The sequence below is a fragment of the Hippopotamus amphibius genome, chromosome 6, assembly GCF_030028045.1.
Source record: "Hippopotamus amphibius kiboko isolate mHipAmp2 chromosome 6, mHipAmp2.hap2, whole genome shotgun sequence".
Taxonomy (NCBI): domain Eukaryota; kingdom Metazoa; phylum Chordata; class Mammalia; order Artiodactyla; family Hippopotamidae; genus Hippopotamus; species Hippopotamus amphibius.
Genome location: NC_080191.1, coordinates 74,714,042 through 74,735,684, shown reverse-complemented (window position 1 = coordinate 74,735,684; position 21,643 = coordinate 74,714,042). Strand labels below are relative to the sequence as shown.

Here is a 21,643-nt window from a genome sequence, read left to right as displayed (position 1 = left end):
GGGGTGAGTGAGGGATAAATTGGGAGACTGGGGTTGATATATACACACTACCATATATAAAATAGATAAACAACAAGGACCTACTGTACAGCACAGGAAACTCTACTCAATACTCTGTAATGGCCTACATGGGAGAAAAAATCTAAAAAATAGTAGACATATGTATATGTATAACTGATTTACTTTGCTGTACTGCAGAAACTAACATAACATTGAAATGAACTATATGCCAATAAAAAATTTTAAAAATAGCTTTCCAGTCAAAAAAAGAAAAAGAAAAAGAATAGATTGGGCAGAAAGGGTCATCATGGATCACAAACTCAGAGTGGAGTATGAAATACCTTTTCTGAAAAGTTAAAAATTAGATATGTCATCTGTTTCTGGTCAATAGAACTTGGGCTTCTGTATGAAAAAATTTCAACCAATGACACTGGGCTCTAGTCATGGGAGTTGACACACAAGGGCTGGGAACTAATCCTTTGGCTATCCTAGACTAGCTACTCACTATAGGATGATATTTAGTTTGGATGACAAGCACTTTTAAAATGTTGCAAATCATGCAATAATAAAAGTAACACTTGTGGGCAAAAACTAAAGGTATCAGAGTAAAGGGCAACTAGAAGGGCAGCTAGGCCAAGTGTTCTGGGGCCCTACTGACTGCCTGGGTTGAACCTGGCTCCACTCACTTAGTAGCTCCACCCACTTAGTAGCTCCACCCACCCAGTAGCTCCACCCACTTGGCCTTGGGCAAGTTACTTATCTTTTCCTGCCTCCATCTCCTCAGCCATACATAGGGTGATAATAGTTACCCTCTGTGGAATCATTGTGAGTCAGTGGAGTGAACACAGTGTGCCTGCCATCTAGTAAACAGTACACACACACCTGGACTGTTACTACAGAGCAAGAAAGAGCTTTGAGATTCTTAGAGCTGGTAAACAGCACTCGATTAATAGTTTTCCCTTCGTGGCTTAGAGTAGAGGAAAAGGAAGGGGAAAGCAAAGACAGTTGTGGGGTGGGATTTCAGGAGACCCCAGCCCCCAGAGCACTTCCCTCACTCACTCAGAGCCACCAGAATTGCCTAAACACATTCTACAAAGAGAAAGGCTTGAAATAGCGACAGTGCCTTAAAGCAGCTCTTTGAATATCACCTTATTTACACTATGATGTAAATGATTGCTGGCAGGACCCTTGCCAGGCACTCATTTGAACACTGGAATTCAGAGCTTCCTGGGGCACTGGATACGTGAAAAAAGAGTCTCAAGAACCTCACAAGAGAAGGAGAGGCTAGGGAGGTTGAAGGCCAACTTCAGCATTTTTTTTTTTCTATAATCAGACTGGACACAGGGAACTATGTCCTTATTTTAAAAAAAGATAAGTCTTCTGGGTACTACAAGTTCCCCCAAATCATTTCTCCTCAATTACTTGTGTTTGTCAAGTGACGTTATAGTCGAAATTACCAGACAGTGATTACTTTACCAGTGCTTTGCCTGTGTAAATATGAGTTTCGTATTAAACACTAACAAAGAAAGCGAAAGAAAAATGCGTTTGTGCAATTCTAACAAAGATGAAAATCTTTGGAAACATGATATGTGGTTTCATGTACTTTAAGGGTACCTTAAAAAGTAGAATGTGATTAAAAACAACAACCGTGTTGGATAGCATACATCTCTAGAAATGGTACTGTGATGAGCTTTTAAGGGTGATTTAGTAACTGGCTATAAATGTTGACAGCAAAAGTTAGCAGGCCATTTCTATTAGAACTTTCTAAATTTATGAACAATAAAGGTTTACGGAGTCCTTCCTGGAACAGTTTGTTCAGGCGGAGAATCTAACTTCACACCCTTCTTGTGGTCTGTGCCTGCCTGAGGCAACAAGCCATCCCAACACATCCTCCACAGACCCTTTCAAGGTCTGTGGTTCTGCAATAAAGAGATAACTTACAAGAAGGGAAATCAACATGCAGAGAAAACACCTCCACTGAAACACTCTTTAGAGTCTGGAGCCTCCAAATTACCTTCTCCTGGGAACTCAGGCCCATTGTTCTTTCTTAATTCAGGAAAAAGTATATTCGGGTGAAACTCTTCTACCCTCCCTGATTTCCACAAAGAAAAAAGGAAAAATCAAACAATTTCTCTCTTTGCATTGAATTAAGGGTGGGTAAAGTAGTGGATGAGTAGAAATTATTATGACTGTACAGAGGCACACTAAAATAACCAGCAAGATAAGAAAAGAGAGAAAGAAAAGGAGCAAAACAGAGTAAATGAAAGAGATTCCAGGTAAGTAATTCTAATTTTTTAGGATCTTGGCCTGAGGCTTTTCTGTGAATTTTAGATAAAGATATTCAGCCTCTGCAGAAATCTCTAATAAAACAACCAACCCCAATAACAATGCATTTTCCTGCTGCGGCAGAAGACTACGGTTCAGTTTTCCAGCATTCATGATCTATATTTCCATGCAAGAAAGAGGGCCAAGCAAAAAAGGATTTTTCCATAAGGCAATTACGGTATAACATGGATTAAGAGGAAAATAAAATGACTCTTTATCTTCTTCTATGTAAATATTTTTCCTAATATACCACCTGCTGGAAGCCTCTGGCAGAATATGACTGCAAGAACATAACTTCTGTGAAGCAATTTTCTGAATTCAGTCAAAAGTGGGACAGCTCTTGAGTTATCCGGGACATTATCTCAGCTCAAATCACTGCTTTGCCCTACTTTCACCAACCTGCCCCAGAAATCTCCATTTATCAGTTTTTCTGTTTGATGAGATGAATTCCTTTTGCTTTCTTCTTGAGTCTGAAATCTAATCAGCTAATGAATAAACTTTCCACTTCCAATTCTGGGAGTCATTTTGGATTTCCTCACTTTCCCACCATCACATCAGCCAGCCCCAATGATCCTGCACACAAACACACACACACACATACACACACACACACACACACACGCACCAGCTCACAGTGACCAAAATATGTAGTTGAGTGTGACTCTCCCTGTGGGCAGTACCTTTTCCCTTCCTCTACACCCACTCAAATTCCAGATCTTTAAGGCCAAACTCAAATTCATCTTCTCCAGGCAGCTTTGCTGGATGCGACCTACTCAAGGCCCTTAACACTGAAGTAACAAGGTCGAATCCTGTGCAAACAAATTCCAGGTCTTTGGTTGTGATGGACTTTGATTCTTTTAGCTTTGCTCAAAATAGCATGGCTCTTTAGTATTTGGTTCTTGGTTCTCCCCGCCCCAAGCCCTACTTCCACCCCGCCCCCCTCTACTCCCACCCCCTCCACCCCCACACCCGCCCACACACACACATGCACACAGCAAGAATCTATTTGATGATTTTGTACCCTTTGTCCTCTGCCTTTCCCCCCATCCTTCCTGGATCATCAAAAAAATACAGTCTTTTTAGCACTATCGTTATTAAACACATAAATATTTGTTCATCATTTTTTTGAGAGCCAGACACAGAGGCCATGGAAACTCAACTGCCGTTTATTGTATGTCAATTGTATCTCAATAAAAGTTCTAAAAAAAAATAATAATAAGGCTCGGTACAAAGAAAAAAAGAAAAAAAAAGAAACTCAACTGCCAATTAAATACCTGAACCAGGAGGCACCCAAAATGTCAACACCAGTAGTCTTCTTGAGGGTTGTCTTTGGGGGTGGGAGCTGGAGGAGAAAGGGTTTTAATTAGCCTGTATATGGGATTACACAGTGTCTTCACAAAACTCTGCTGATTTTCCTCATTCCTCAAGACCAGACTGTGCCAGTCCCAGCTCTCTGACTCATCAGCCTGGAGACAGAACCTTTTGCTGGGCTGCCCCTCCATGCCAGGGCAGTTTCTTCTCTGCAAACACCACAGAGGTAATGGCTGGGGTGCTTTAGAGCATCCCAGTCATAGCATTTATCCCACTGTCATGTGATTTAGTTACATGTCAGTTTCCCACAATGAAGATTTAGTGAATTAAAGTATAGAACGTCAGTTACATTTAAATTTCAGATAAATAGGAAGGCATTTCTTAGTATAAGTATGTCCCAAGTTTTCTATGAGACACATCCTATACTTTAAAATTATTTGTCGTATATCTGAAATTCAAATTTAACTGAGCATCCTGTTTTTTATCTGGCAACTCTGCCCAGAATAGACTGGGACCATCACTGGCACCATAGCCGCCTCACTCCATGCTGTGTAGCCAGTAGGCACCTCATAAATGTTTTTTGGAGGGATGCACCAAGTTGCACTGAAAGGTGAACTTTCACGTGAGTGTAAATGAAGGACTCTACGGGGCCTCTTCAGGACAGACCCCTCCCCCATATCCTCTGCTGTAGCTCCTCTCTGAAGTACCCAGATAATAGTATCTCATGCATATTTCCTGAGTTTTTCAGATACTAAAACCAGCACCAAGTGGAAGAAATTAACTACTTGATGATATGAGCCCCCAGACCTTCTGGCACCTAAGGATTGATCATGTTAACTGCCGTTACCTCACGATCAACCAATCAGAGAACTGTGCAGGAGCTGATCACATATCCTGTGACGCCCCCTCCCTGACCTGGCCTTTAAAAATGCATTGCTGAAACCCCTCAGGGCATCCGGGGTTTTGGGGGGCATGAGCCACTGGTTCTCCTTGCTTGGCCCTGCAACAAACCTTTCTCTGCTCCAGACTCCAACGTTTCGGATTGTTTGGCCTCACTGTGCACCGCGCACATGACCTTGTGTTTGGTAACAGTGGGGGGACAGAATGTTAAATGTTCATCCTTTTGCGCAAACAACATGCCTCGATCAAGTAAAAAGAAGGAAGATATCGGTCAGGAAGAGTCAATGAGAACAGCTTCGCGTTGAATAGCAGCATTACACAAGTGATTCGCTCAAGCGGCCTTATAAGGACATGATAACCAATGGTCAGGTTCAGAGGGGAGGCCAATGTGAGGGGTACAGCTGCCCACACAGGTCACTTTCCAAAAGGCAAAGCTTCACAGCTGCATTTCCCCCAGGGCTACCTTATCTTCCTTTCTGCTACCCCAAAACGTACCCTACAAGTCATATTTCTCAAAAAAAAGAGATAAGAAACAAGAAAATCTGCTACCATGGAGTTAGAAAGAGATAAGAGAAATAAGCTGTCTAGATTCCAGCTTAGCAATGGAGAAAGGAATTAAGGACCCGATGTGTTTCATAGGTTTCCGGAAAGATGAATACAGAGGATAAAGAAAATAGGAAAGTTTCTTTAGGGCTGAAGTATATACCGAGAAAAATACATAACAGTAAAATATTCAGGTCTACAAAGAAGATCAGCAAAGCACTTCTCCACTCTGACAATACATCTTTACAGAACTGCAGATCAAATGTTCCTTCACGAGGACTTCTTTATTAATTCTTCAGATCCCCAAACTCTGCTAGTAAACCTGTCTTCCTAACAAGGCATCTTTTGTACCATTGCTCAACAAAGCTACTCCTAAGATCCAAATGCTATATGCAAATAGGTTGAAAAGAAATAGGCTTCGGAAAGCAGAAAGAATGAACCTATATAACTCACGGCTCAGAATATCATTAAAACATTGCTTACTTCCTGAAAAAGAAAAAAGTTTTATTATACGTAACGAGAAAGGAATACCAGCTCAGACAAGGAAGAGTGTGGTTTGTACACTAGCCCTGCCCCTTAGTAGCTTTGAATTCTTGAACAAGTTTTTCGCCTCTCTGGCCTTGTCTTTTTTTTTTTTTTTAATTGAAATACAGTTGATTTACAATGTTGTGTTAATTTCAGGTGTACAGCAAAGTGATTCAGCTACACATACGTATATATCTATTTTTTTTTTCAGATTCTTTTTCCTTACAGGTTATTACAAAATATTGAGTAGAGTTCCCTGTGCTATACAGTAGGTCCTTGTTGCGTGTATATGTTAATCCCAAACTGGCCTTGTGTTTACAATGAAGGTATGATGCTCACTATATGGAGTGAACATCAGTTAACATCTATAGGACACCCAGCATAGTGCTCCAGACAGATCTGTTTCCTTATTCATTCACGAAGAGTACCCGACTCCCGTCACCCTCATCACCATTATTCATTGCAGTTACTGATTGCCAGCTACATGCAAATGGCCTTACACAACCAGCATCAAGCAGGGCGATCTAGGATTCTAGTCCCCATTCTGTGATTGTAAAAGCCCTGTTCTGTTTACTACACCACACTGCCTCTAAGAGTAAAAATTCTGTCATGTAAATCCCTTTACTTCAGCCTTACACTGTCTGTACTTTGAAGAGTGAGAAGATTTATTGACATTTAATAGCAGGAAAACGGAGGCCTTCAGAAGTGTGGGAATAAACCACACCCTTCCATGAAAATCTGGTGAAAATTTCTGATTCTTCCCAACTTCAGGGAGTAAGAACCTCCCCAAGAACAAGAGGGAGCCTTGCTGGAGTCTAGGACCCTGTGGACAGAGACAATTCTGGGGGTGATAAGGGCAGGTTCAAGAGAGAAAAGGCACCTGCTGTGGAAGATTGGGACCCAAGAGAAGAAAGCAAACACTTCCCCTGGCAGCTGGAAGTCAATTACCAAGGCTGATGATGGATGAGAATTTGAAATATTGTTTACAAAAATTAAAGAAGAAATACCTCTGGAGTTCAAGTCTTTTCAAATCAAAGTATTTTGTTTCTTTGAGATCAAGTGTTTCAGAATCTCAAAAATGGCAGACCCAAATTTACCCCTCAGATGTACTCACACAGGTGCACAAAATGTTTAGAAAAGGAAATTCGTTACAGTATTTTTTTCTGAAAGCAAAGGATTAGAAAGAACTCACATGTCCACCGGTTGGAAACCAGTTATTTTTCACCCACTACAAAAAATTCTCTGCGGTGTTGAAAAAGAATGAAGTAGATGTATGTGTGCTGATCTAGACAAATTCTAGAGCCCAAGATGGTATCTGTGTGTGAATTCAGGAAGAACAGGTTCCTCTTCCAGGCAGCCCCAGCCTCCTGCCAGAGAACACAGTTGATTGAATCTCCGCTCCCACTCTCCCCTTAGCCAAGTGCCTTGTGCACAATTATATACCGAAGCTCTTTCAAGATGTATTAAGGGGAGAAATGGGAGGTGGGTGTACTTTGATAACTAACATGCCGGTGCGTTTCAAAAAGCATATATATAATTACTGAGTATATACTTTTATGCATAAAATACTTCTGCAAGAACACTTAAGAAATTGGTAACAATGGTTGCCTCTGGGGAGAAGAAATGAGGGTTGTGGGTGGGGGATGTTTCACTGTATTTTCTCTTGCACTTTTTTTTTTTTTTAACCATATGCATGTAACTTTCCCAATTGAAAAAAAAAAGAAGAAAGAAAGAAAAGGTGGAAAGTTCTATTCTTTTTTAATGGCATGCCCAGAGACTGTGAGGCAAAGGGTCAGGGCTGTTGCGGCTGTGCTACGTGCCCTCCCACACATCTGGGCCCCCAGCAGCCCACACGTGGTGTCCTGGCCCAGCTCAGCTCCTGTGGCTCTCATTTATCTGTGTGCAGTGCAGATGTTTAAAGTATATTTTTGCTTTTATACTTTCCTCAGCTATGACAACTCTTCAAATCATTTGCACTAAGTGTTTCTGATTTTAGCCCAATACCCAGCCTGATCCAAGCCAACCATGAACTCTTTTGTCACTTCTGCCAGCCACAGTGGGAAAATAACACACCTACAGCAATGTATGCTGCAGCCTGAAAAACTCCTGCAACAGTAGGAATTTGGCATCATGCTTCCGTACATAGGATAAACTACTCAGAAGGGGGCTGATAAAACCCATGATCCCAAGAGTTCTGGTTAAGAACTAGATCCGGACCATTCACTAGCAATGTGATCCTGGGCCAGTTCCATACACACTCTATGCCTCAGTTTTCTCATCTGAACATTGGGAATAATCATACTCTCCGTAGAGGATTAGTGTGATGGTTAAATAAGATAATGTATGTGCCACACACAGTCGCCACTCAATAAATAAACATTTTTTGTTGTGACCACTGCCTTATAGTAAAGTGGTTGCTGTCTGGTTAGAAGATGAGACTGAAACAATTACAATGATTGGTAACAATAAATCCATTATCATCTGAACAATTAATCTGCTCTTATCAAATGTGATCTTACCCAGTACATTGTCTCTAATAAGTACAGTAATATTGGCTATTTGAGCCTGAAAGTAAGGCACATTGAAATACTAACCAATGTCCTTTATGTTGTTGCTTGGATTTCATTTTTGTTTAATGATATAAACCACCATTATTAAAGACTGGCAGAATGGGGTAAAAAAAAACAGACAAAAAGAAAGTAGTCATAATTTATAATCCTGCTCCTTCTGTTACTATTTCAGCATGTTTCCTTCCAGTCTCTCAGTCTTTTTTCCATGCATTGTAATAGCTGAGATCACATGAAGTATTTTATTTTCTACCCTTTCTCCTATTTAGGTTTTTTTTTAATTAATTAATTTATTTATTTCTTGGCTGCATTGGGTCTTTGTTGCTGCTGTGTGGGCTTTCTCTAGTTGCAGAGAGCGCGGGCTACTCTTCATTGCAGTGTGTGGGCTTCTCATTGCAGTGCCTTCTCTTGTTGCAGAGCATAGGCTGTAGGTGTGCAGGCTTCAGTAGTTGTGGCACATGGGTTCAATAGTTGTGACTCCCAGGATCTAGAGCGCAGGCTCAGTAGTTGTGGCGCACGGGCTTAGTTGCTCCGTGGCATGTGGGATCTTCCTGGACCAGGAATTGAACCCATGTCCTCTGCATCGGCAGGCAGATTCTTAACCACTGCACCACCAGGGAAGTCCCTATTTAGGCTTTTATCAAAGCTTTTCCTAATACTATTGAAACCCCTCCATAAACATCTTCATTTAAATGGGAGGTTAATATTCCATTACAGTTATGGTTTCTTAAGCAAATACCCATTGAGAGCCTATTACGTGTTAGGCATTGTTGTTACCCCTGGAGCTACAATAGCTACAATAGTGAACAAAACAGATGCGTCCCTGTTGCCATGAAGTTGCCATGCTCTGCTAAGGATTGTGGTGCAAATTACAGTGACCAGAGGAGAAAACGGGAGGTAGAAAAGTGGAGGCAGTGCCTGTAGACAACTCTCTCAACAAGTTTAGCTGTAAAGAGGGAGACATGGGGTGAATGCCGTACCTTATTTTATTTCATTATTGCACTACTGTGGAAATACAAATATGCATCTTAAATGAGCTCTTGGACATTTGTTCATACTTTAAAAAGACTACTTAATAAAAGTTGCTAATGTAGTTCCTCGACTTCTCTTGGTGCGTCTATTTTGGTTCTCATGTGTATCTGCAATAATTTCATGGTCTTTCAGGTGGCATAAACGGAGAGTTGGGTTTAAGGGCCATAATACTAAGTCCTAAGGCAGGATTCCACTTTGGCTGTCATGTTATCACCTTGCAAGAACATTCATCTCGCTTTAAGAATGGATTTGATAGAAGCCATCTCTGCCTTAGACCCATCCAATTATTTTCTGTTGTTGTTCTTAAGGCAGGGGAGGGGGAGGAGGGAGTATTATCCTTATAGGTTTTGTACTAAAGATGTTTTATGATTCCTTCCCATACCCTTTTCTATGGGAAACCATCTGCCCACAACCCTGTTAAGGAATGGTGGCCATGTTTCGTAACGCAAGGCCGTACCACTGCTCCCCCACCCCCACAACACACACACACACACACACACACACACACACACTCTGACCACACCTGGCAGAAGTCAGGGTGGACTCTGACCCAACAGCAGTGACCAACAACCTATGAACCTGAATGGCTCAACTTGAAATTTAGATTCCTTTGTTCATTTTTATTTGGGAATTGGAGTGACAGAGGCAAACAGCAGTGAGGGCAGAAACAAAAGCAGTACCAGAACTAAAGAGGCCTTAGTTGTCCAAACCACAATAAGTTGGAATTCTGGAAAACTAAAAACAAGTTGGCCTCATAGAGAAAGGAACACACAGAGATATTCATAGAGAAGTAAAGACATTGTGAGATTAATTCTGATCTTCCCCCAAACTCCCTGATTAGGACAACTGCAGTAGGAGCTAAATTTTTTTTTTTAATTTCTCTAAGTGAGCTGGAATAAAATAAAGTTTTATGTAGATCCCAAAAATTCAATCAGAGCAGGGACCATGGTTAGTAAGTGAATAGCAAAGTTGGTTTTCACCCTGAAAGTTTCTGCCAAACCCTGGAGCATTTGAACTTTGCAGTGAGCCCAGGACCCAGGTAAGATGGGCAATCTACTTGAAGACCCCCTCACATAATGTTGGAACCGCAGAGGGCCACACCTTCAGGGCACATATAGAGGAGTAAGAAATAAACCCCATTCTACAGAAGGTGGCAGCAGGGATCACGTCTCTCTGGATCTTGATGCTGACTGGGTGGTTCCACGTTCACAGCCCTAAGCCAGTCCTCACCTGGCTTGCAGTCCAGATCCCTGCTAGCTGTGTAGTCTGAAAAGCTTCAAACAGAGGCTGCCATTCCTAGAGTGCCTGGGCTGGTAGTCCCAACTTCAACCTCAGTCTCAAAGCTTTTTCACAGTTCCAGAAAAATCTGCTACTCTCAGGAAAAACCACGAGAGAAAAAGACCATGCAGCTCTCAAAAGAGAATTGCCTTCATTCCGAACTTCCTGTCCTTGGATAGCCCAGAGACTCTCTTTAATGCTGCAATAAAGTCTTCTTTTACTTGATCGAATTTTACAGAGACTTTGTTCTTTAAAAAAAAGAAATCACAACTCCCTTGCTATCAGTTTTTGTCCCTAAACAGAGGGCTGACAGCATGGATTTTAAGGACATCAGTCAGAAGGGCTCTGTTGTCTCTCCTGCCACTATGTTTACTGTTCCTGCACTGGTCTCTGAACTGCATCCTGCAACCTCACTCTTCTGTCATCGCCAAGCGCCAAGGATCGCATGCATCTCTCTTTGGTATCTATTTGCATGACATACTGCACGAACAAGAGGGGCTTACCGTGTCCAAGTGGGACTGGACTGCAGAAAACTCTTGTGGGAAATCTAGCTTATGCTAATCAAATACAATTTGGATGACAGTAAATGCCTGGGAATTAAGCAGAGTGAAACCAAAGACGCAAAGGCATGGCCACCTAATTCCCCACAAGGGTTGAACACAAGAAATAACTAGTCTTATCATTTTAGACACAATAGAAAATAATCCACAGCCGAGCCTGGTCTATGCAGATAAATCTTTCACAGAAAGGTGAATAAAGCAGCTGTTAGCCAGCTTTTAAAAACGTAATAAGGTACGATTACGCAAGATGGCATTTTGTAAACCTGTGCTCTTCTTCCGGGAATGATCACACTATTTCAGATCCCCAGGCCTAGCAATGGGGATAAAAATGTCTTGGGTTCTCCAGAGAACTCTTCCTTGGCTGGCTGCCAGATGCTGCTAAGACTGCTTTTTCTTGAAATTCTCAGCAGTGCTTCTGTTTGGAGTCCCGCTAAACAAGCAAACCACCTGGTTTTGTTGACAAAACTCTGATGGGGAGACATTCAGGGAATGGCAGGGAGACAGAAGGGAACCAAACTCCTGACCTTCCTCTTGGGCTGAATTAACACTCTTTGGTTAATACAATTAATCACAGGGAAAGAAGATGCACTCGGGAGCCAAAGCTTTGCCTTCTGCTGCTTCTCTTTACTCTGTGAGCAACTGTTTTGAGGCTAATTGGACTTTTATCTGGGACACCCAGTTGTGTGACCCTTCTTTGCTCTGCAATGAGCAAACCCAGGCACCACGATTTCCTGCTGAAGGTCAGCTACACAGCAGTATCTGAAAACAATTCATCATCAGGCATTAAGGAAGGGAGAAGAGCTTTCTGTTTCCTCCTTCACAGGTTGGAAAGCCACTTCCCATTTCAGGTTAAGTGGAAATTTAGGTTCCAGGAGTTGTGGTTCTGTCAAAACAGTAAGTTAAGCATTCATCACTTGCAGATGAGCTTGGGCGAAATTGATGTGATCTGTACTGTACAGAAGCATTTGCGACACGGGGGCATTTAGGCTACAAAGGAGTTAAGTATTTCAGTTGATACCTCAGCAAAAGACTTTTTCTTCTCCCTTTTCAACTTGCTTCATTTGAAAAGCCTAGCTTTCTCTAGGTTTGAGAAACCTTAAAGGATCTTATTTGCAGTACTGTGATTCCTGATCTAGTTTCTAGAACTCTGAAAGAAGAGGAAATACATCTGTCTGCAAAGTCAAAATGTATTTACACACACACACGTACACACACACACAAAGATAAGAAAAGGTATACTTTAAAAGAATGCTGCGTGGAGTTTAGCCTTAGTAACTTCTGATTCTGCCAGCTAGCCCACTAATTTAAATCACCAAGCATTTATTAAACCTCTATTATATGTTCAAGGCATTATGCTGTGCTAATTGAGTCAAATGTCAACCAAAGGGAGGGATCTAAAACTAGTTGAATTTCACAAATTTCATCACTGAGGGTCTAAAACCAAAACATGGTCATTTTTTAAATGTGTGAATTCTGACTTAGTCAAATAGAAGGCTTCCTATGGAATCCTTATCAGAGAATATGCTTAATGCCTCTGTTCAGCACTAATAAGCTACTCCTGCTGGAAAATAGAATGAAAATAGAATTATTTTTCTCACTATCATCATCAACAAAAACAAACTCCTGCAAGGCATCAGAGCGGCAAAATCAAAATAGACAACAGGGGCCAAGGGAGAGTCTGAACAAGGAGGTACAGCACAAGGGGTTCCTTGAGAAGCTGGCCTTGCTCTGTATCCTGCCTGTCACAGTGGGTACAAGAATCTAAGCAGGGCTTCCCTGGTGGCGCAGTGGTTAAGAATCTGCCTGCCAATGCAGGGGACACAGGTTCGAGCCCTGGTCTGGAAAGATCCCACATGCCACAGAGCAACTAAGCCCATGTGCCACAACAACCACAGAGCCTGCACTCTAGAGCCCATGAGTCACAACTGTTGAGCCCATGTGCCGCAACTACTGAAGCCCACATGCCTAGAGCCCATGCTCCGCAACAAGAGAAGCCACCGCAATGAGAAGCCCATGCACTGCAACGAAGAGTAGCCCCCACTCACCACAACTAGAGAAAGCCCACACAGCAGCAACAAAGACCCAACACAGCCAATAAATAAATAAATAAAGAAATAAATTTAAAAAGAAGAATCTATGCATGTGTACAAACTCATAGAACTGTAACCAATCAAAAAGTGAAATTTATAAGATGTAATATTTTTAATGCGTAAGAGGAATGCAGAGGTAGATTTACCATGCAGCCAATGAAGCTTAAGCTTCAGGGCCCCTGTCAAGCACAGCCCCTTCCAGGCCCTCGTACCTATTTTGCACTTTTTTCATTAAAAGGGCCACATCCAAAGCTGTATAATCTTCAGGATCTGTATAAAACTTGGTTTCGCTTCTAGGAGGTATGACTCTAAAATAATTAAGTTTATTTCCATAAGTCAAATAGCAGGAAAAATAAGAGCAGTATGAGGCAGCAATGCTGAATGCTGGGAATTCAGAAGAAGAGTGAGGACTGAGGACGGGGGAGCTCAGAGGGATTTGGGTGGGGTCTTTGTAATAGAGTCTGGCTCCCTCTTTGACATGTGACAGCTGAGAGCTTACAAGCCCCATCACTCCCAGATCCCTTCTGCCCCACATCTGGGCAAGCTGATAAGAAACCCGAGGGCTCCCTCCTTTGGTGCTGGCAGTAAGTTGAAACCACACGAAAACTGGCCCACGTGGGATCCCTTAATCCACCCCCACTCCCTAATCACAGTAAAAGCAGAGGCAGTCTTGCTCTCCATAGAAGGTTCCAGTAAGTGAGTAATAAACATAAACCTTTATATACCCTCTCGGTGCATGCGTGACATCATCAGTCTTGCATCCAAACTGTATTTTGGGTGGGAACTAAATATTGGATGACGGGTCCACCCTGTTCTGCTTCTGCAAGATGACCAACACAGTCTTGAAAATCTATGTAATTTAGATGCACAAAGAAGAAAAGAAGGGCATTTCAGACACATAAAATTGCTCACATGAAGACACGGAGGTGGAAACATGAAAACTGTGTTTGCAGGATATTTGTAATCGAAAACAAAAGCTTGCATAGATGAGTCGGAAGGGCGGCAATAAGACTGGTGTGGTAGGGAGGGGTCATTGAACAGGTTGAGAAATATGGATTTTATTTTTTTATACATCAAGAATCTACCAAAGACTTTTTCATGAGGAAATAGCAGCGTCAAATAAGTATTTTAGGATTATCTACCTAGTTTTGGAACATAAAATGTGTCGGAGACAAGGAAGTCAAGGGAGAAGAAAACTGTCATATCATTTAAGCACAGGATGGCAAGGGTCTGGGTTGTTGTACAAATTCAAGTCTTGCTTTGGGAACTTTCTAGAATTTTCTTTTTTTCCAAATATTTTCACTCCACGGCTGGTTGACTCTACAGATGCAGACCCTGTGGGTATAGATCAACCACTGTGTGTATATGGGTGTGTGTGTCCATATGCACACCAAGATACAGATTCACGCGTATATATTCATATATTACATATATATGGATTTTAAATATATATATTTTAAAATATAGTCATATATATGCTAAAATAGAAACAAATGGTTACTTATGAAAGAGAGAGACGGAATGGGGTTCAGAGAACAGGAGTAAAGGCTAAAGTTCTTTGAATATATCTTGTTTTGTACGATTGGACTTTGGAACCATTTATATATCTTACAAATTATAAAACAAAATTAACTTACAAACAGCATTTTTGGGCTTCCCTGGTAGCACAGTGATTAAGAATCCACCTGCCAATGCAGGGTACACGGGTTCAAGCCCTGGTCCGGGAAGATCCCACACGCTACAGAGCAATTAACCCCATGTGCCACAACTACTGAGTCCGTGAGCCTAGAGCCCGTGCTCCACAACTAGAGAAGCCACCTCAATGAGAAGCCCGAGCACAGCAACAAAGAGTAGCCCCCACTCACCACAATTAGAGAAAGTCCGCGCGCAGCAACAAAGACCCAACGCAGCCAAAATAAATAAAATAAAATAAAATAAATTTTTTAAAAAACAGTACTTTTTGAAGTTAAAAAAGCGAACCCAATGTGTATTTGGTTGGTGACACAACCATACAGAAACAACCGATTCAAATGGCTTTAAAGCACAATAATGTGACTGTTCACACATAGTAGAAAAGACTCTAAAAACAAAAGGAACTACAGAAAATATCGTAAACTATTTTCAGTAATCATTCTGTTGGTAGTGATGCTGGTATTGATATTCTGACACTGCTCTGTGTGTACTGTGGGGAAAAAACAAATGTGCAATTTTATGATATTCTGATTCTATCATTGCAGTGACATTGAGAGCCAGGATTCTCAGTGTAGAAGAGCAAAAGTGTAGATGTAAAATAAGATATATTAAGTAAAAGCCTCATCCTGATTTTGAATTGGAAATATCACTATGAGCTCCTAATTTTACCTTAAAAAAATAAATATTTCCTAGATCTGCCCATTGAAAAGTCCTACCGCAATGATTTTTTTAATAGCAATGAGTATCCTAGCACTAGGGTTTGGTCTCCAAATTCCATTTTTGACGAAAAGGAACCAAGAATCCTTGAAGAAAACGTTTAATTCCAGGTCAAGAAGAGAGACTTTCATGTTGGAACACCTTGTCATAACAGATAGCAGGAATATTACCAAAGACTAGCAGAATGTTAAAAGGACTCAGGAGTAGACCTGAAGAGGCTCCCAGTGGCCAACAATGAGAAATTTAAGCATCTTTGCCCTACAGTATTTGGAGAGCTTGAACTAGAAATTCTCTAGACAAGAATAAACAGGCAGAGAGGACAGTAGAGATGCAGTACTAAGGTGAAAACAGAGGGACCAGGTGAAAACCTGCATTCTGGATACTGAAACTCCAGCCTTGCCCCCGGCCAACTCTCGAGCTCAAGCAGCCAGTATTATACCCCAAGGCAGGAGATGGTAATACCATTCTTAGAGGAAAAGAACCTGAAGAGACCATGCATACTAACACGTTGGGAGCTCAATTAAACGTCTCTATGCCCACCAATTGCCCCACGGCACCATCTACCAGTCCATCAGCCCCACGTATCCACAGAGTTCCAATCAGCTTTTTGGTGCCCTATTCTTAACCACAAATGGACAGACAAGCTATACCAGACAATTGAGGAAAGCCTCCAATACAAGAGACCAAAATTAATCAGCAGGGTAGGGGGAACACAGAGACAATGCAGAAAGCAGAAGAAAATGTCAAAGATACTACAATTAATAGCTTCAGAGAAGGGAAATGACAGCAAAAATGACAAATCCAATTAAAAGTTTGGAACATAGGATCTAGAAAAGAACAGGGAGTTCAATAATAACAAAACCCAGAGATCTGTATTAAAAGAGTAAAGATAAGAAAATTAGGGAATCAATCCAGAGGTCCAGATTAATAGGAGAGGAGAGAAAAAAACAGTAGGAAATTATCAAGGAAATAATATAAGAAAAGTTCTTAAGACTACTGGGCATGAGGAGTCTGCAGATTAAAAAGTCAATGAAGGAATGAAATAATGCCATTGGTAGCAACATGGATGGACCTAGAGATTCTTATACTCAGTGAAGCAAGTCAGACAGAGAAAGACAAGTATTATATGATATCACTTATATGTGGAATCTAAAATATGACACAAATGAACTTATCTATGAAACAGAAACAGATTCACAGACTTCGAGGACAGGCTTGTGGTTGCCAAGGGGGAGGAGGGTGCGGGAGGGGAGGACTGGACAAGGTCCAACACAAGAAATAGCTGAAAGGAATCCCTAGATTAAAGAAGAGTCCCAGGACAATCACTGTGAGTAAGTCTAGAGCACAGGTCTCATCTCCAAGGGAGCAAAAGATGATCGTTGGGGCACAAGAAAGAAACAATATTCTCTTTTTACTTATTTTCATGTTTGTCTTTTAAAATTTCTACTTTTACTTATGTTTCATAATGTACACACTATTGCAGAAAAACAGATATTTTATAAACAAATAAATAATACAAATATTGGAGGTATGTGCTTTTTAAAAAATTGATAACAGTCCATCACTTAACAAATCTAGAGGCTGCTGGCCTAGGGAGAAGCAGTCCAGAATGCAGCAGGAGGTCAAAGGGCTTCGGAAGGAATTTTACAGGATAAAATAGAACTGATAAATTATACAACAAGTTTGATCATGTGGAAAATTGTATAGAGAGCCATTTCACAGAGCTATTGGAAGGTAGGAAGATAGCCCATGCCAAAGAAATTTAAGCAAAGGAAAATGACAATTATTAAACCCAAGGAAAAACAAAAAAATACACAAGAAAAAAATAATCATAGCATGTTACTTATGTCAGTAGTGATCAACACACACATAGTGATCATTTAGCTAAAAATGAAAATGTTTACATCAGGAAGATTCAAGAATGAGAGGGCAAAGGGAAGCAGAAGTCCTCACTACATGCACTAAACTTGGTAAATGAAGAAATAATAGGATATTAATATTGGTTTTAAATATGGAGGTAGATATCAAAAGAAGCTGCTATCTAAGTATTGAACATGGTCCCTCTTGAGACAGAGCAGATAAAGGTGAGTGGAGAAGGGACTGTTCTTTCTTTATACCATTTAGCACTGTGTCATTTTGTAGACTATTTGCATGTAATATTTGCATATTATGCTTTAATAAAAATTAAAATGACCTTTAAAATTTACAGCAACCTATATAAGGAAATATCTATTAAATAGTATTTTCAATAATAGTTAATGTAGGAAAATAGTCAAAACATAATGGTAAATGAAAAAGGGAGGCTAAAAATTGGTACAATTTTTACAGCAATATATAAGTATTTAAATAAATTCACCAAATTTAGCAAATTCCAAATATGCATGTCTTCCGTCAGGGTAAAATCTGGATGGAAATACATCAAAATACATTTACATCAAAAGCAGTTATCACTGCATGATAAGCTAAGGGAAATTTTAATCTAACTTTGTAGCTCTCTATATTTTTGTAACTATACACAATAAGATATGTGATTTTCTCAAGCAGGAGGAGAACTTTTCAAAAACTTTTCTGACCTTGAGTTACAATGGAAGTGGCTGAATTGCAAGCAGGGATTCACATGTACCTGATGTGGCGCAGAGCACAGGAGCCTGAAAGATACAAATTGGGCAACATTGGGCCATAACCTTCCTTCAGCTGACTTTTACCCTGACAGCTATTACAGAACCCTTCTCCCTGCAAGGAGCTCCCATTCCCGCATCCCCCCCCCCCCGCCCCGTGCCTTCCCACCCCACCCCACCCCTACTCCATCCCGCCAAATTTCTGGGCATTCCCAAGAGCTGTCTTGAATACGTCCAAGAACAGGTCCCATGTGGTACCAGACGAGGCTGCTGCTTCCACGGAGTAAGGATCTGCCAGGCGCCTCTGCTAGCCAGCAGAAGCCCAGAGGCCTCGGAGGTGACAGTACTGGCCTGTGGCCTCTGGAATGTCAATCCACCACAGCTGCCCTCTACCCTACCGCCACCCTGAGTTACCATCTGTTTGAGGGCTATGAAAGAAATTCTACCAGGACCCTGGGGTTTTAGAGACATTTAGGTAAAAACAGCTCTTCTGGGATTTCATTTATTTGCTTGTAAACCTAAAGTTTACAAATACACACACACACAGAGACACACAAGAACTGGTACACAGAACTGGGCCAAAGGAGAACATTTCATGAGACAGATGTTCTGCCCTGACTCCCCCTATTCCCTGGGGCTTCAGTGAGGCAACCCACCAGCCTGGCTGCTTCTTCCTCAAGTCTAGCTCGCCGCAGTTCTTGCCTTGGGGCTTGCTCAGTGTGTCAGGGAGAAGAATTTTGTTAGGTTACCCACAGACACGTGGAAATGCCCAGTGGTGTCAAAATTCCAGAGGAGACCACATTATTCACCCACATTTTACAGGTGAGGACACTGAGGCACAGAGAAGTTGATTAAATTGCTCAACGTCACACAGCCACTAAGGGCAGTCTGGGTCCCGGGTAAGTGTTCTCACCCACTACAATGCACCAGCTCCGGAGCATAGAACAGAGCCTCCGCTCTGTGCCAGGTTCCGTGGGGGTCCAGACAGACCCCTGCCCCACAGAGACTTTACCACCTGGTAATAATAACAATCACAGCAGCAAATATCTGAGAGAAATTCTAAGAACAATCTTGAGGCATCCTTCAAGTCCCAGTTAAAACCACCTCTTTCAGGTAAGCATCAGCCCCCAAACAGGAGTGCCACCACCTCCGTGACATCTTCCTGGAGGCCCCCAGTCAGGACCAAATCTCAGCCCCATTCCTATCCCCACAGCACTTGAACTCTGGAGAGCCCAGCACGGTCTCATTCTCCTTAGAGCGAGCGATAGGTGAAAGCATCTCACACTAGAACAGAAGCTCTGCAAAGACATGACTGGTCTGCTTGCTCTTAGTGTCTGACAGCGCTCACGGCAGTGCCTGGCAAGGGAAGTCTTCCCTGCTGGTCTTTGTTGAGCCGCACTGGGACTTCGCTGAGCACATGGTGGACGTGGGATGATCCCTGACTGAATGGAGAGCAGTGGGATGGAGGCCTCGCCACAGAAGGCCACGTAGAATACAGTATTAGGTCAAAGCCTGTGAAATTGCCGTTGTATAGGCCAAATTGTTCAAATATTGACCATTTCACATGAGTCAGTTCGATCTAAAAATATACTTATATCCTAACTGGAATAACCTATAAACCCCAGAAAGTGTTTCCTTGGAAAGTTTTGAAATCTCCCTTCTTGGATATCTTTTATAATCTAACTATAGTTACTAAATATAATTTTGTAAAAATACCCCCAAAAGTCCAGATTCTAGACTATAAAGCCTCAACTGTCCCAAAGCCCAGACAACAGAGATGAAATTTGATTCCAACGACTTTGTTCAGCTGTGAGTTCCTAGGGTCAGGCAGACAAGGCCAATTGTTAACAGAAAGCAGTTTTACTCTTATCGCTTAATCAGGGCCAAAAAGCTGGCTGAGAAATACCTCTTGGGGCCTGAGAAGCCGGCGTTTCTACATGCAGTAAATTCCCCACTGTTCCTTGCTTCCCTCTTCTGTTCCCTGGCACCTTTGAGTGGGCTGATCCTCCTACATATTGATCTTTGGGGACCATACTGACCTTTGGAAGGAATGTCAAGAGTGGGAATTCATCCAATAGATGAGACATTTCCTCACCTGGCAGCTTTCCTTTGCCTGCCTCAAGCCTCTGGAACTCAAGGCTGTAGAGGTAACTGACAATGTAATTTATCCACCTTTCACCTGGAAACAGTATCATTTCTTTGAGCTCCCTAGAGACCCCCACCCCCACCCCCACCTCACACCGGCTACTCCCCGCCTGGAAAAGAGGCCCAGGATGCCTGTCAGACCAAACAATGCCTATCATATTTTATTACATGGGATGAAACCTAAGACTTCATGCTCCATTAGCAGAAGGTTTCATTTTCACTCCAGGTAGGTAGTTCCAGGTTACAACATCTTATCTTGTTCTTCTCATGTTTTTAATACAAAGGCCTTAAAATTCCCCACTTCCATCCCCCACGCCCACCACCCCAGGCATTCAGAAGCTATATGATCAGATTTTACAGTCTGAGATAATGTTATTGTAAGAGTGCCAAAATATATGTGGTGTGTATTTTTTTTAAATAAAACTACAGCCTGATAGAAAGAAGAAGTTTGCTCTCTAGTGGCTGATTTATAAAAGGCTCTGAAAAACCACACAATAAGATAGCATAGGAAAAGAAGAAACTTAGTGATATTTGTGTAACAAAGTCTGAGTACTTATTTTGCTTTTATTGATCTTTTTAATTTTCCTTACAGTGGAAAACTACATCAGAGTGAGTGTTCTGTGGATATTTTTTCCTATTAAAAATTTTCCTATCATTAAGCTAATTTTAATTCTAAATTCTTAGAGTAGCAATTAGGTTTCTGGTGTTTTATTAGCCTATTGTACCTTTAGAAAGCTCTGTGGATTGGTTTAATACCATACAATTAATGTCTATTATAGACACGTTACCCAATAATATAATATTATTAGAGCTTTTTAAACCATTTTTAGCTCTTTGCAGAAAGATTATATAAATTCAGGGAGAAATAGTATAATTATTAGTATGATGCTAATTAATGTCATTTTATTACTCCTTTTTCTACAGCAATTCAATTTATACAATTCTACTATAAAATGAATTATAAAGGAAAAAATTATTCAGTGTGCCCATCTCTTTAACCCCTGTGCCATGTTGTACTTTCCCATTTTATTCTCCATTTCTGTCTCCCCAAGTTCACACTATTTTTCTTAACTCTCCCCAATATCCTTGGTGAGATTATAAGAGCAAACCACACCACTGGTCCCTAAAGTTCCCACCTTCCATGTTTCAAAAACAAGAGTTACCTAGCAAGCCTTCTACCTGCACAGTAATAAAGACTTTAAAGGATTCTCAGATCTGTAAATATTCTTGCCCTCATTTTACTTATGAAAAAGGAACCAGAGAGTGTAAAGAGGCTTAACCTCTTCAGCAGGTCAGGACTACAGTGGAAGTAAAAGTAATAGACAATGCGAAGAAGAAGA

The 21,643-nt window shown here is 41.3% G+C and overlaps 1 long non-coding RNA gene across 1 annotated transcript in view; it reads right to left on the bottom strand.

The window, feature by feature from the left end:
• LOC130856102 (uncharacterized) overlaps window positions 1-18,161 on the bottom strand; it is an 87,045-nt gene extending 68,884 nt beyond the window's left edge. Inside the window, exon 1 of the long non-coding RNA XR_009054435.1 lies at window positions 18,114-18,161. This is a non-coding gene — a long non-coding RNA (uncharacterized LOC130856102). The remainder of the gene's footprint in view (window positions 1-18,113) is intronic.
• Window positions 18,162-21,643: the final 3,482 nt, after the last annotated feature.